This window comes from Macrotis lagotis, chromosome 1, assembly GCF_037893015.1.
Source record: "Macrotis lagotis isolate mMagLag1 chromosome 1, bilby.v1.9.chrom.fasta, whole genome shotgun sequence".
In the NCBI taxonomy this organism is placed as follows: Eukaryota; Metazoa; Chordata; class Mammalia; order Peramelemorphia; family Peramelidae; genus Macrotis; species Macrotis lagotis.
This window is the reverse complement of record NC_133658.1, coordinates 927544955-927557962: the sequence shown is the minus strand read 5'-3', so window position 1 is coordinate 927557962 and position 13008 is coordinate 927544955. Positions and strand designations below refer to the sequence as shown.

The 13008-nt window shown below is 41.3% G+C and overlaps 1 pseudogene; it reads right to left on the bottom strand.

Moving 5' to 3' along the window:
- The window catches only part of LOC141510076 (BOLA class I histocompatibility antigen, alpha chain BL3-7-like), a 68481-nt pseudogene that overhangs the window by 2961 nt on the left and 52512 nt on the right, over positions 1–13008 (bottom strand).

The window sequence follows — 13008 nt, the reverse complement described above, 5'->3', positions numbered from 1 at the left end:
ATACACAAAGGGTAAAGGAAAAAGGATGGCGAAAAATATATTATGCTACAGCTGAAGTAAAAAAAATCAGGGTTAGCAATACTGATCTCAGATAAAGGAAAAGCAAATATCAATCACATTAAAAGGGATAAGGAAGGAAACTACATCTTCTAAAAGGGCAACATAGGTGCCTTCTAAAAAGGCACCATAAGTAATGAAGTTATATCATTATTAAACATGTATGCACCTAGTGGTATAGCATCCAAATTCCTACAGGAAAGTTGAGTGAATAATGAAACAGCAAAACTTTAATAATGAGAGACCTCAACCTCCCTCTCTCAGAACTAGATAAATCTAAATACAAAATAAACAAGAAAGAAGTTAAATAGGTGAATGAAATTTTAGAAAAGTTATATATGATAGACCTCTGGAGAAAACTTAAAGGGTATAGAAAAGAATATAGCTTTTTCTGGGCAATATATGGCACCTATACAAAAATTAACCATGTACTAGAGAATAAAAACCTTATAATCAAACACAGAAAGGCATAAATAATAAATGAATACTTCTCAGACCATGATACAATAACAATTACACGTAATAAAGGGTCAGTGAAAGATAAACCAAAAACTAATTGTAAACCAAATAACTAAATTTTAAATAATGAGTGGGTCAAACCAGCAAATCATAGAAACAATCAATAATTATATTCAAGAAAATGATAATGAGACACCATACCAAAATTTTTGGGAGGCAGCCAAAGCAATTTTGAGGAGAAACTTTATATCTCTAAATGGCTATATAAATAAAATAGAGAAAAAGGGGATCAATGAATTGGGTATGCAACTATAGAAGTTAGAAAAAGAATAAATTAAAGATCCCCAATTAAATACCAAATTAGAAATTCTGAAAATCAAGGAAGAGATTAATAAAAATGGAAAGCTAGAAAACCATTGATCTAATAAATAAAACTAAGAGTTGGTTTTATGAAGAAGCCAAAAAACACAAAGATGATACCAAATAACCATTATCAAAATTAAAAATGATGAACTAATTACCAATGAGGCAGAAAAAAGAGAGAATTCAGAGCTACTTTGTCAAGCTATATGCCAATAAATTTGATATCATGAATGAAATGGATGAATATTTACAAAAATATGATCTACTAAGATTAACAGAAAAGGAAATAAGATACTTAAATAATCCAATTTCAGAAAAAAAGAAATTGAAGGAACCATAAATAAACTCCCTAAGAAAAAGTTTTCAGATCCAATGGATTTATAAGTGAATTCTACCAAACATTTAAAGAACAATTATTTCCTATTCTATATAAAATATTTTTAAAAATAGATGAAGGAGTTCTGCCAAATTCCTGTTATAACACCCAAATTGCACTGATATGTTTACCAGGAAGAATCAAAATAGACAAAGGAAATTCAATCTCCCTAATGAACATAGATGCAAAAATCTTAAATAAAATTTTAGCAATGAGACTACATCAAGTTATTAATAGGATAATAAAGCATGATTGGGTTGGATTTATACCAGTCAGGTAGGGATGATTTAATATTAGGAAAATATTTAACATAATTGAACATATCTATAGCAAAATCAACAGGAATGTTATGATTATCTCAATAGATGCTGAAAAAATGCCTTTGATAAAATACATCATCCATTCCTGTTTAAAAAAACTAGAAAGTGTAGGAATAAATGGAGTATAAATAGTAAGTAGTATCTATCTAAAGCCATCAAGAAATATTATATTCAATGAGGATAAAGTAGGAGCATTTCCACTAAGATCAGGGATGAAACAAAGATGCCCATTATTACTATTACTACTTAATACAGTATTAGAAATGTTAGCTTTAGTAATAAGAGAAGAAAAAGAAATTGAAGGAATCAGAATTGGCGATGAGGAAGCAGAGCTTTCGCCTTTTGCAGATGATATGATGTTATACTTAGAGAACCCGAGAAAAATCATCTAAAAAACTCCTTGAAACAATTAACAAATTCAGCAAAACCGCAAGATATAAAATAAACCCACATAAATCATCAATATTTCTATATATGAACAACGAAGTCCAAGAGCAAGAAACAGAAAGAGAAATTCTATTTAAAGTAACTGTAGACAACATTGAATACTTGGGAATCTACCTCCTAAGACAAACCCAAGAACTGTTTGAAGACGATTATAAAGCACTTCTTATCTAAATAAAGTCAGATCTAAATACCTGGAAAATGTCAATTGCTCATGGTTTGATCAAGCTAATACAATGAAAATGATCATTCTACCCAAATTAAATTACTTATTCAGTGCCATACCCACCAAACTACCAAATAACTATCTTACCATAATAGGAAAAATAGTAACAAAATTCATCTGGAGCAACAAAATATCAAGACCAACAAGGGAACTGATGGGAAAAAATGTAAAGTGGCTTAACTCTACCACATCCAAAACTACACTATAAAGCAGCAGTCATCAAAACTGCCTGGTACTGGTTAAGAAATAGCGTCATGGATCAGTGGATTGGGATAGGTTCAAAAGAAACAGCAGTAAATGACTATAGCAAGGTACTGTTTGACAAACACAAAGACATCAGCTTCTGGGATAAGATCTCACTATTTGACAAATGTTGGGAAAACTGGAAAATAGTATGGCAAAAACTAGGCATAAACCCACATCTCACATCCTATACCAAAATAAAGTCAAAATGGGTACAGGATTTAAACATAAAGGGCAAAACCATAGATAAATTAATAGAAATTAAGAAATTAAGAAATACTCTATCAAATCTATGGAAAGGGGACAAATTTGTGACCAAACAACTGTAAAATGAATGATTTTGACTATTAAATTTAAAAGGTTTTGCACTAATAAAATCAATGTTGTCAAAATTAGAAGGAAAGCAGAAAGTTGGGAAGCAATCTTCAAAACTAGGAGTTCTGATAAAGTCTCATTTCTAAAATATAGAGAATTTCATCAGATTTATAAGGTTATAAGTCATTCACCAATTGATAAAGTCAAAGGTTATGAATAGATAGTTTTCAAATGAAGAAATTAAAGCTATATATAATCAGATGAAAGAATGGTCCAAATATTATTGAGTAAAGAAATGCAAATTAAAATAACTATGAGGTACCACCTCACATCTATCAGATTGGCTAAGATGTCAAAAAGGGAAAATCAATGTTGGAGAGGTTGTGGGAAGATTGGAACATTGATGCATTGAGGGTGGAGTTGTGAAGGGATCCAACCATTCTGGGGAGCGATATGGAACTCTGTCCAAAGAGCAATAAAATGTTCATATCCTCTGTCCCAGCAATTCCAATTCTAGACCTATACCCAGAAGAAATCATAAAAAATGGGAAAAGTTCCACATGTTCCAAAATATTCATAGCAGCTCTCTTTATAGTGGCAAAGAATTGGAAATTGAGGGGATGCCCATCCATTGGGGAATTGCAAAACAAGTTGTGGTATATGAATATTATGGAATACTACCGTTCTATAAGAAACCATAAATGGTCAGAATCTAGAAAAGCATGGAAGGAATTGCAGGGTCTGATGCTGAGTGAAGGGAGCAGAACCAAGAGAACATTGTACACATTAACAGCATTGTAAAATGGACAACCCTGATGGAAGCAGCTCTTCCCTGCAGTCCAGAGAGCTGCAACAACCCTATTAGAATGGCTATGAAGAATGCTGTTTCCATCCAGAGGAAGAAAAACAAAACAAAACAAAAAACCCCAAAACTAAAACAAAACCCTTCCAAATCTCATGAACACTTTATTAAAAATTTCTCTTATGTATGACTTTCCCATAATCCTACTTCTTCATACTAAAAATGACTAATCTGTAAACATGTTTAACACAAATATGTGTGCACAATATTGTTAATATTAACCTCATTGTTTGCCCCTGAGGGGAAGGGGGTGGGAAGGGAGGGAGGAAGGAAATTTTGTAACTTAAAAAGATACCTATGTTGAAAAATGTTGAAAAACTTTCATAACATATATTTGGAAAAATAAAATGTCAATAAAAAAGAAAAGTAAAGAGGGGCCAGAAATGGACCATTCCCCACATCCATGGGTTTTCTAGGCTGGTCTACAATTCCCCACTGGGGGATACTCAGGTCCTTTGGCAGAAATCCCCATATTCATTTCTGATGTGCGGCTGAAGCAATTCCCCTCTTCCCTTCCCACCTCCAATCTCAGCCATCCTGTGAGATCTGCAGGGTGTCCCCCAGAAAAAGAATATTCTATTCACAGATCTGTTCATCTAGCATCTTAGACCTAACAGTCCCTAAAATAGAGAAAGGACTTAGAGACAGGACAAGCTGCCAGGCTAGGGGGAGCCAAAATCTCCATGGTGCCCACTCCCTGGTGACCACCCCCCCCAGACCTGCCCACCTGAGTTCTTTTTCCTCCAGAATACAACTACAGCAACAGCGAGGAGGAGGAGGAAGACCCCAACTGTAACCCCCAGGATGGTCCAGGTGGATGAAGATGATGTCTCTAAAATGGAACTGAGAGTTGAGAGTGACCTGAGAGTCCCTCAGCCCTTCCCCAACTCCCCCCAGTCACTCCACCTCCCTCTGCTCTTCATCCCAGTTTCCACTCACTATTGTTTTCCCATTTCAGGGTGAGGGGCTCAGCCAGTCCCTTATGTTGTACTTGGCAGGTGTATCTCCCTTCCTGGCCTGGGGTCACCCCCACAGCTGCCCACTTCTGGAAGGTTCCGTCTCCCCCAGGCCTGGTCTCAATGAATTCCGTGTCCTGGAGCTGTTCCTCCTCATCCCTCAGCCAAGTCAGAGAGATCTTTGCAGGGTAAAAGTCCTGGGCCCGGCAGGTCAGGGTGACCTTCCCATGGTGGGCAGTGTCACTGAGGGTCACTCGGACAGAAGGAGGGTCTGGGGGCAAAGGTCAGAGGTACCGTCAGACTCTCCCTTTGCCCTCCCCTCCAAGGTCACAAGACTAGATGGGGTGAGGTGAAACCAGCAGCCATCCAGACCCTAAAGTACCAGGGTTTCCCTGGAGGTCTGCGTTGGGGCTGAGGCTGCTGGGGTGGGAGAGAAGGGTCGGTGGGGGCCTTGAATGCAGAGCACACTGGGGCAGGGCTGGCGGTACCTGTCCTGGTCAGCGCCTCCTTCCCCATCTCCAGGTAGTTGTGCAGCCACTGAACACACTCCTCCTGCAGACTGAGCCTCCTCTCAGCTTCGCTCTCCTCCTCCCACGAGTGCTTGGAGATCTCCACCTGGGGCACGAACACTGTCCAGGTCCACGTCCAGGTCTTGACATCCGAGGCAACGTCTTCCTGTCTGTCGTAGGCGTCTTGGTAAAAGCCGCGCTGCAGGCGGCCGTCGGGGGAGACCTCGCAGCCGTGCAGGAACTGGAGAGTGTGGACGCCTGCACCCCGGCCCCCAGCCCGAGGTCAGCGTGGCCGGGGGTGACGGGAGATGACCCCATGGCCACTCCTCCCCCCTTGGGTCCCCATCACGCACCGCCCCGGCTAAGGTTGAGATCCCGGCGCAGGGCCCCCAGCTTCTCCCCGTACAGCTCCGAGTTCTTCCACCCGACCCCGGAGTCTGCGGCCAAGCTCGGGGCGGGGAAGGGGGGATGGTGATCCTTGTAGGACCCCCGGATTCCAAATCCCGCCGCCCCCGAGGCTGTTGGGGGCACTGAGAGGGCGCTCGTGATTCTCCCCATTCTACCGCGTTGATATAAAAAATACGCCCCTCTTAGTCCTCGCCCCCCCACCTCTAGGTCCTATTCCTGGGGCTCACACTCCTCCCCCTCAGCGACCCCCCGAATCGGGAGTCCTCACCAGCCCCTCACTGCCCTCCCACTCCTCTATCAGAGCTGCTCCGGGTTCTCGCCCTGCTCTTGGATGTGGGATTTGGGGTCCAGAGAGCGCCCCCAGGCAGCTCCGCTCCTCCTTGATGCCCCCATCCACTCTCCTGGCACCTCCATCTCAAGGCCCCCTGTCCTCACACCCCTACTAATGCTCTCCTCCCCCAGGTTCCTTTCCTCCTTCTCCCTTCCAGCCCCCCCCCAACCCCACCTTGAGACTAAGGGGCCAGTTCCGGGAAACCCTCCCTGGGCCGGGGCTGGAAGAGTTTTCTGGGACCCCCCCCTCTGATGACTCCCCGGTGTCCTCACCTGCCCGGGTCACAGGCAGCCCCAGGGCCCCCAACAGGAGGAGAAAGAGCAGGACCGACTCCAGGCTCCAAGGTGCTCTGTCAGCATCCTAGAAAAACACAAGCCCGGCTACCACCCATCCGTAACTTCTGATTGGCTGCGCCGAGTCTCTGCCGCCCAATAGGAAACAGCTGTATACGTCACTGGTAACCGGGCAGAATGGGGTCCATCAACAGGCGCTGAAGTGATACTGATAACCCCCGGCTTCTGTCCCTTCATCTTTCTGGCTTTGTCCGGGAGCGGCCTGGGACCCGGGGCGGGGCCGGAGCCGCCCTCCCTCCCATCCTAGCTTCAGAAACACCCAGATCTGGGGCGCCCAGTCTGATTCAGAGCCAAAGAGGAGCCCAGTCTCCGCCCCCCCAGTGGGAGTGGGTGTGGGTGCAAAAGGGCAGCCAGGACACACATCACTACAGTAGTCCCCTCGTAAAAGGAAACATAACCCCCCTCCCCACACACACACACACAGAGACCTCAAGAAAAATAAAGTGAGAAAAGAACAGGGAGCTTCGGGGTGCATTCTGACACCATCAGCTCTGGCTGTGGGGGGTCGCATTCTTTATAGTAATTCCATCAGAAAATTTTGCTTCCATATTTTTTCTCATAGTTCGATTGCTAACTATTGCCCTCCATCCTTCCCCCCATTCCCGTTTATTCTATTCCCTCTCTCCCGTCTCCCTGTCCCTCCTGAAAAGTGAGTTCTGTCTAACTATCCTCACCTACAGCCCCCTCCCCTCCCCAGTGCCCCTTCCTCTATTTTCCTCTAGGGTAAAATAGATTACTCTGCCCTAGTGAGTGAAGACCTTAATCCCTCTCCATCCTGCCCCTCCCTGGCCACCTTCCCCTCTGCCCTTCCTTCCATTCACAGCCCGGTTATGTCCTTTTGCAGAATATCTACTCCCATGATGCTGTAAACCACTTGGGGAGAACTATATGGGTTTTTTTTGGGGGGGGGGTTAGGTTTTTTTCCAAGGCAAATGGGGTTAAGTGGCTTGTCCAAGGCCACACAGCTAGGTAATTATTAAGTGTCTGAGACCGGATTTGAACCCAGGTACTCCTGACTCCAAGGCCTGTGCTTTATCCACTACACCACCTAGCCGGCCGGAACTATATGTTTTTATTTGTATTTCTGTCCCCACCATTCAGTCCCTGCCACATGGACACTGCCAATAGGTAATTAAGAAATATCTCCTGACTTCCTACAATCAGCCCCCAAGCCTCTAGGGACCCTGAAGGAAACAGCCTGTGGGGATGCCTCTCCCTCCTATGACCCCCCCAACACACAAGGAAAGATCCTTTGGAGGGTGACCTCCTCCTATCCCACCTCAGTTGCTACCCAGGAAAGGCTCCTGGCCCTTTGCTGCTCCCTGCCCAGGGTCAGGCCTCAGTACAAAGAGATCCAGAAGGCTGTCCTGTACACAGGACACATGCAGGGAGGGATGAAAGGTCATAAGTGTGTTCAGGGCAATGCCTGTTTGGCTCCCTTTCATGTAGGATGGGCTAGATTTTCCAAAAAAAAAGCAGAGAAACTGTCCCCAAGATTGAATTGGTCCAGGCAACAAGGGTTAGAGCATTGACATGGTTTCCCAGTTTGCCTGGCTGTTGTTTTGGAAATCAGGAGATGTAGATGAAGAGGCAGAACATTCTGTTCTTGGGGAGATGAGGTGTTTCCTTTGAGGAGGTCAAAGACCCTGGATCCAAGGAGGCAGGTGGGGTGGTGGAAGGGAAATAAAGTTTAAGAATAGGAAAGGTGGGACCAGAGTGAGGAGAGACTTGTGGCAGTTAGATCCACCAGTAGACCAATGTCATCTCTTGGGTTTCTAGAAGGCTTTCCAGAACAATCTGGACTACAGGGGCTTCTGAGAGGAGGAGGAGGCAAGCCCTTGTTTTGGTATTCAATTTAGGGAGTCATCTCCAAGCACCAGGAGGTACTCTGGTGTCTCTGACTGGACCCCTCACTGTTCCCTAATTTCAGTGTTCTTAAAAAAACACTACTTTCTGAAGTGGGGGAATTTCCAGTTACAGCGATTATAAGTTTAAAATCAGTCACTTTTGACAGTAATAAGAAAAATAAAATCTTCACATGTTAGATGGGAGTGGGGGCAAGAGAGGAAACAGAATATTAGAAAACCAGTAGATAAACTTAGCAACCACCTTCAAAGGTCTTAGGAATGAGGGAGGGCAAATTTCCCAATTTATACATCAGACAGGTAGGACCAGTGCTGTTACTGATGGAGGAGGTGGAGCAGAGGCACCTTGAGAAAGGAGTTCACAGACTCAGACTTCTCACTCAAGGAAAATTTGTCAGAGTATAAGATTCTCAAAACTAAAATCCTGGTAAAAGATTCTTTTCTTCAGAGAGTACTTAGCCTTCATATCATGTATGCTGCCAAACTATAGGAACTTGAGACTCCTGGGTATCTACTCCCTTAATAATTAGATACTTAGGAAGACCCTTGTTGGAATGGGGGCGGGGGGATGCTTGTCCTTCCGGAAAAGAGACATTAGAAGATCCAGAGAGCTTTGTACAAGGTTGATAGTCTTGGGGTAGCTAGGTAGGGCAGTGGATAGAGCACTGGTTTTGGAGTCAGGAGGACCTGAGTTCAAATGCAGCCTCAAACACTTAATAATTGCTCAGCTGTGTCCGCTTGGGCAAGTCACTTAACCCCATGGCCTTAAATAAATAAAAAAATTTTTAAAAAGGATGATGATCTTTAAGAAGTAGTTTGGGCAATGTAATATTGTACAACTTTCATAATCAAACCACAAAAGGAGGTTAATAATTTTCCCTAATCTCTGTTTCTGTATAAAAATCACCCTTTTCCAATTCAAGGATGGTCATTTTCTTAATGGCCTCCACCTATAGGTTAGAGGTAAGAACTTAGAGAATAAAACTTTAAAATGTCTAATCCATACTTTCTGTCATTATTTTGACCTTGCATTTTAAATGTTTTAGGGTTGACAAGTTTTATTTCAGGGAGTTGAGGCCAAGGGAGTTAGAGGGGACACTAACCATGAGGGTTAGAAGTAGGCTAGACACTGAAGCTCTACTGGCTAGGCTAGGAAGGGCATTAACCCTGAGGGTTTGGGATAGGGTCCTTAAATAAGATGGGGGTAAACAAAAAGTGTTTCCCATGCCAAGGATGTGGTTGGGGGGCTTTGGACTTAAGAGGCTTGAGGGAACTGCAGGCAGGATGCAAGGATATAGTTAGGGGGCATCTATCTACCCTCAAGAGAAAACCTGAGGGGCCATCAGACAGAATGAAAATGTTTATTACAAGATGCACGGGGCTTGTTAACAAGTTTCCAAACAAGTTTTTCCAAATGATAAGTTTGGAGCTAAAATGAAGTCAGAGAAAAGAGGGGGGTGGGATCTCAAACACAGAATAGAGAAAGTTGGGGTCCCATCATTACCTCCTTTATGCTGAGAACAAGAAAGAGATAGTTTATATTAAAGACTAAGGATGACTCCTATGTTCAACTCCTATTTTCAGCTTCCATTCCAGTGGACCTCAATTTACTTTTTGAGCCCTTTGGTCTCCCAAGGTCACTTATAGCAATCATTTGATCTGGTGCATAGATGGCTGGACCCTGAGCTAGTGTTGGAAGGGAGAGGGAGAGACAGAAACACTGGGAGATTTTCATGACAGGACTGAGGATATGTTTGATTTGTCACTGAAAAACAGTTCTGCAACTAATATTTGCAACTTTTTTCAAGTTTCCAACCCTGGAATCAAGCTCAAGAATGAAAATGAAATTGAAGAACAGATGAAAAAGTCATAGGGACTGTGACTTTGGGTGAATCACTTAATGGCTAGATTTCCTTAGCTCTGAAATGAAAGGATTAGATGTGATAATTTTAGAAGATTTTTCTAGCTGTTATACTCAAGGAGAAGCAGAGATTGAATTGAAAGGATCGGCAGAACAAAGAAGAGAGATACAACTCTGTAAAGGAACAAGTAAGGAGAGAGAAGAAATAGAAGCCCCTCTTTGCCTATAGCAAATTAACAATTTAGGAAAAAATACAATTAGAAACTCTCAGGTTTATGTTGGATTATTACATTTGGTAAGTGTTATCAACCCTAAATGTGTAAAAGCCCTAAAAATATAGGGTTAAACTAAAATGACAGAAAATATAGGTTAGAGATTTTTAGGTTGTATTCTCTAAGATCTTAATTCTAAACCTTAAGGTGGAGGCCATTAAGAAAAATGGCCAAACCTTCAACTGGAAAGAGTTGATTTTTTACACGGAATTCAAGAAAAGAGAAAATCAATAACCTCCTTTTGTGATTGGATCATGAAAGTTGCACAGTACAATTGCCCAAACTGCTCCTCAAACACGATCATCCTTGAACAATCCTAACTGCTCTCTTGTTTTCTCGACTGTCAGGACAAGTCTCCCACCATCCTGATCATTGTCTTCCTGAATATGTAATTTTAAAAAAAGAAAAGATACTAGGAGCCTTAATTCCATACTAACTGGATATCTGAAGATTGAACATTTTCTAAAAGAATTAATTTTGGGGGGGGCATCTAGGTGGCATAGGATAGAGCACCGGCCCTGGAGTCAGGAGTACCTGAGTTTAAATCCAGCCTCAGACACTTAAGAATTAGCTAGCTGTGTGGCCTTGGGCAAGCCACTAATCCCCATTGCCTTGCAAAAAATTTTAAAAAAATTAATTTTTTAACCAGAATTATAGTTTTCCAAAATTATTATGCTTAACATCATCTCCCATTTTGATCACAGTTTTAGATCAACTGAAGAGGTGCAGAAAAGAGATGAGGGTCATATTGGAGAGAGAGATAGCTTCTCTTCATCACCTAGGGTCACTAGAAGAATGGGCATGCATCAAACATGTGGTTCATCCATAGGGTGAGGAGCATAAGGATGGACAATACATTCACAGAATCGAGAGGAAAGCTGAGATCCAAAGGGGGCAGGCCCCTTTGATGAAATAATCCATACCAATCAAGACAGAAGAATGTAAACAAGAACATCAACTTCTGGTCCATTTCTGTATTTCTGGAGTCTGTCAATGACCAGGCTTTTCCAAGTACCTTCAGATCACTTGTAGATGTCTTTCTTTCAGTAAAAAAGAAATATCTCAATTTAAAATTTTAAATAGATCTAAACTCATATTTCGGAACCTCTTTGATTTGCCAATTGTCCCATATTGACCTTATTTACAAATGGAAAATTTCCAGAATTGAATTAGTTTTCTTTTCCACATTTTCTTATTCATTTATTGATTCAATTTCCCTATTCGGTGGATTCTAAACTTTCATAAAAATGAGAACTCCACTGCAAAGGTGAATTCTTTAAAAATCTACTAAATTAATTTTGAGCTTGTAGCATGTATATTTGATCATCCCTTTAGAACAAAGAGTGATTTTGCTAGTATTGTTAGTATTTAAAATAAATCAAAAATATTTACCTGAATGATATATTTTTCTCTTCAAAATATTTTAACATAGATGATAACAACACATGACTGACATCAGATGTCAAAGCTAAATACTAGCCTAGTAGGTTGTTAGAAAATGGCATAAATTTTAGCACTTGATTTTAACATTCATCGCCTGATATGATTATAGAAATTTACCATAAAGATCAGGGACATAAAAAGGGGGGAAATGCTATCATTTATTTAGTTGTCAGTTTCTAGGCAGAGCTCATGTGGCTGGTCAAATGCCTCGAGATAATCTGGTGCTAATGAGCCTGTCACTTGCAGTGTCCTAATCCAACCCCCATAAAGTGGCAGGCATCAAAACAACATTGACCCAATAGTAATTCCTGGGCGGATCATATCTGAAGTCAGACAAAAGAATGTCAATTGAACAGCCCTATAAGGTCTTAAATAGCAAATTCCAATTAATCAGAAATTCAGGTGAGTTCAGCTCACAGAGATCAAACACCAATTATAATATCACATTGCCACAACAAGAGAGGACCACAAATTATATTAGCCATGTTCAAATAAATTTGAGCAATAAATCATTGCTTCCAGAATCCTTTTAAAACAATTAGAACAGGGGTGGCTATGTGGCACAGTGGATAGAGCACCTGCCCTGGAGTCAGGAGTACTTGAGTTCAAATCCAGTCTCAGACACTTAACAATTACCTAGCTGGGTGGCCTTGGGCAAGCCACTTAACCCCATTTGCTTTGCAAAAAAAAAAAAAAACCTAAAGAAAAACACACAATTAGAACAACATTAGGTAATGTTCAAATAATTTGCACGTAGCTCTACAGATGTACCAAAATCCAGATGTAACCAAGAACATACATTAGATTCCAAATAAGATGACATGAATCATTACCCTTTACTAAGCATATTCCTACACTGAAAACTTATCTTCTCAGTTTAATGGATTCTACATTTTGTTTCCTAAGTTTATTCACTCTTACCCAAACACACTCATATCATTTTCAAAAATAAAATGATATTCTCCAGGACTTTAATCTTATCCATGAGAATTTCAAACTACCAACATAGCTCTTACGCCATACACTGGCAACAAATCTAGCTCAAACGACAAGAAGTTTTCTACTTGCAAATATTACAGTAATTTAAGTGCTGTAAATATTAACCCAATGACAAAATAATTCACAAAAAGAAACCTGGAAAATAAAACCTTTTCTATCATGGCTGCAAGCAGTAGCATCAGATTGTTGCAAGAGATTGGCTAATAGCTTTGAAAATTTAGTGGGCTTTGTACAAATCAGAAAAAATAACTTTGACAAAATCCTTTTTCTAAGAGTTTCTCTTTTGAAAAACACGAAACATCTTGATGTTAAAAGGACAATCACAAAATCTTCATAAATACATAAG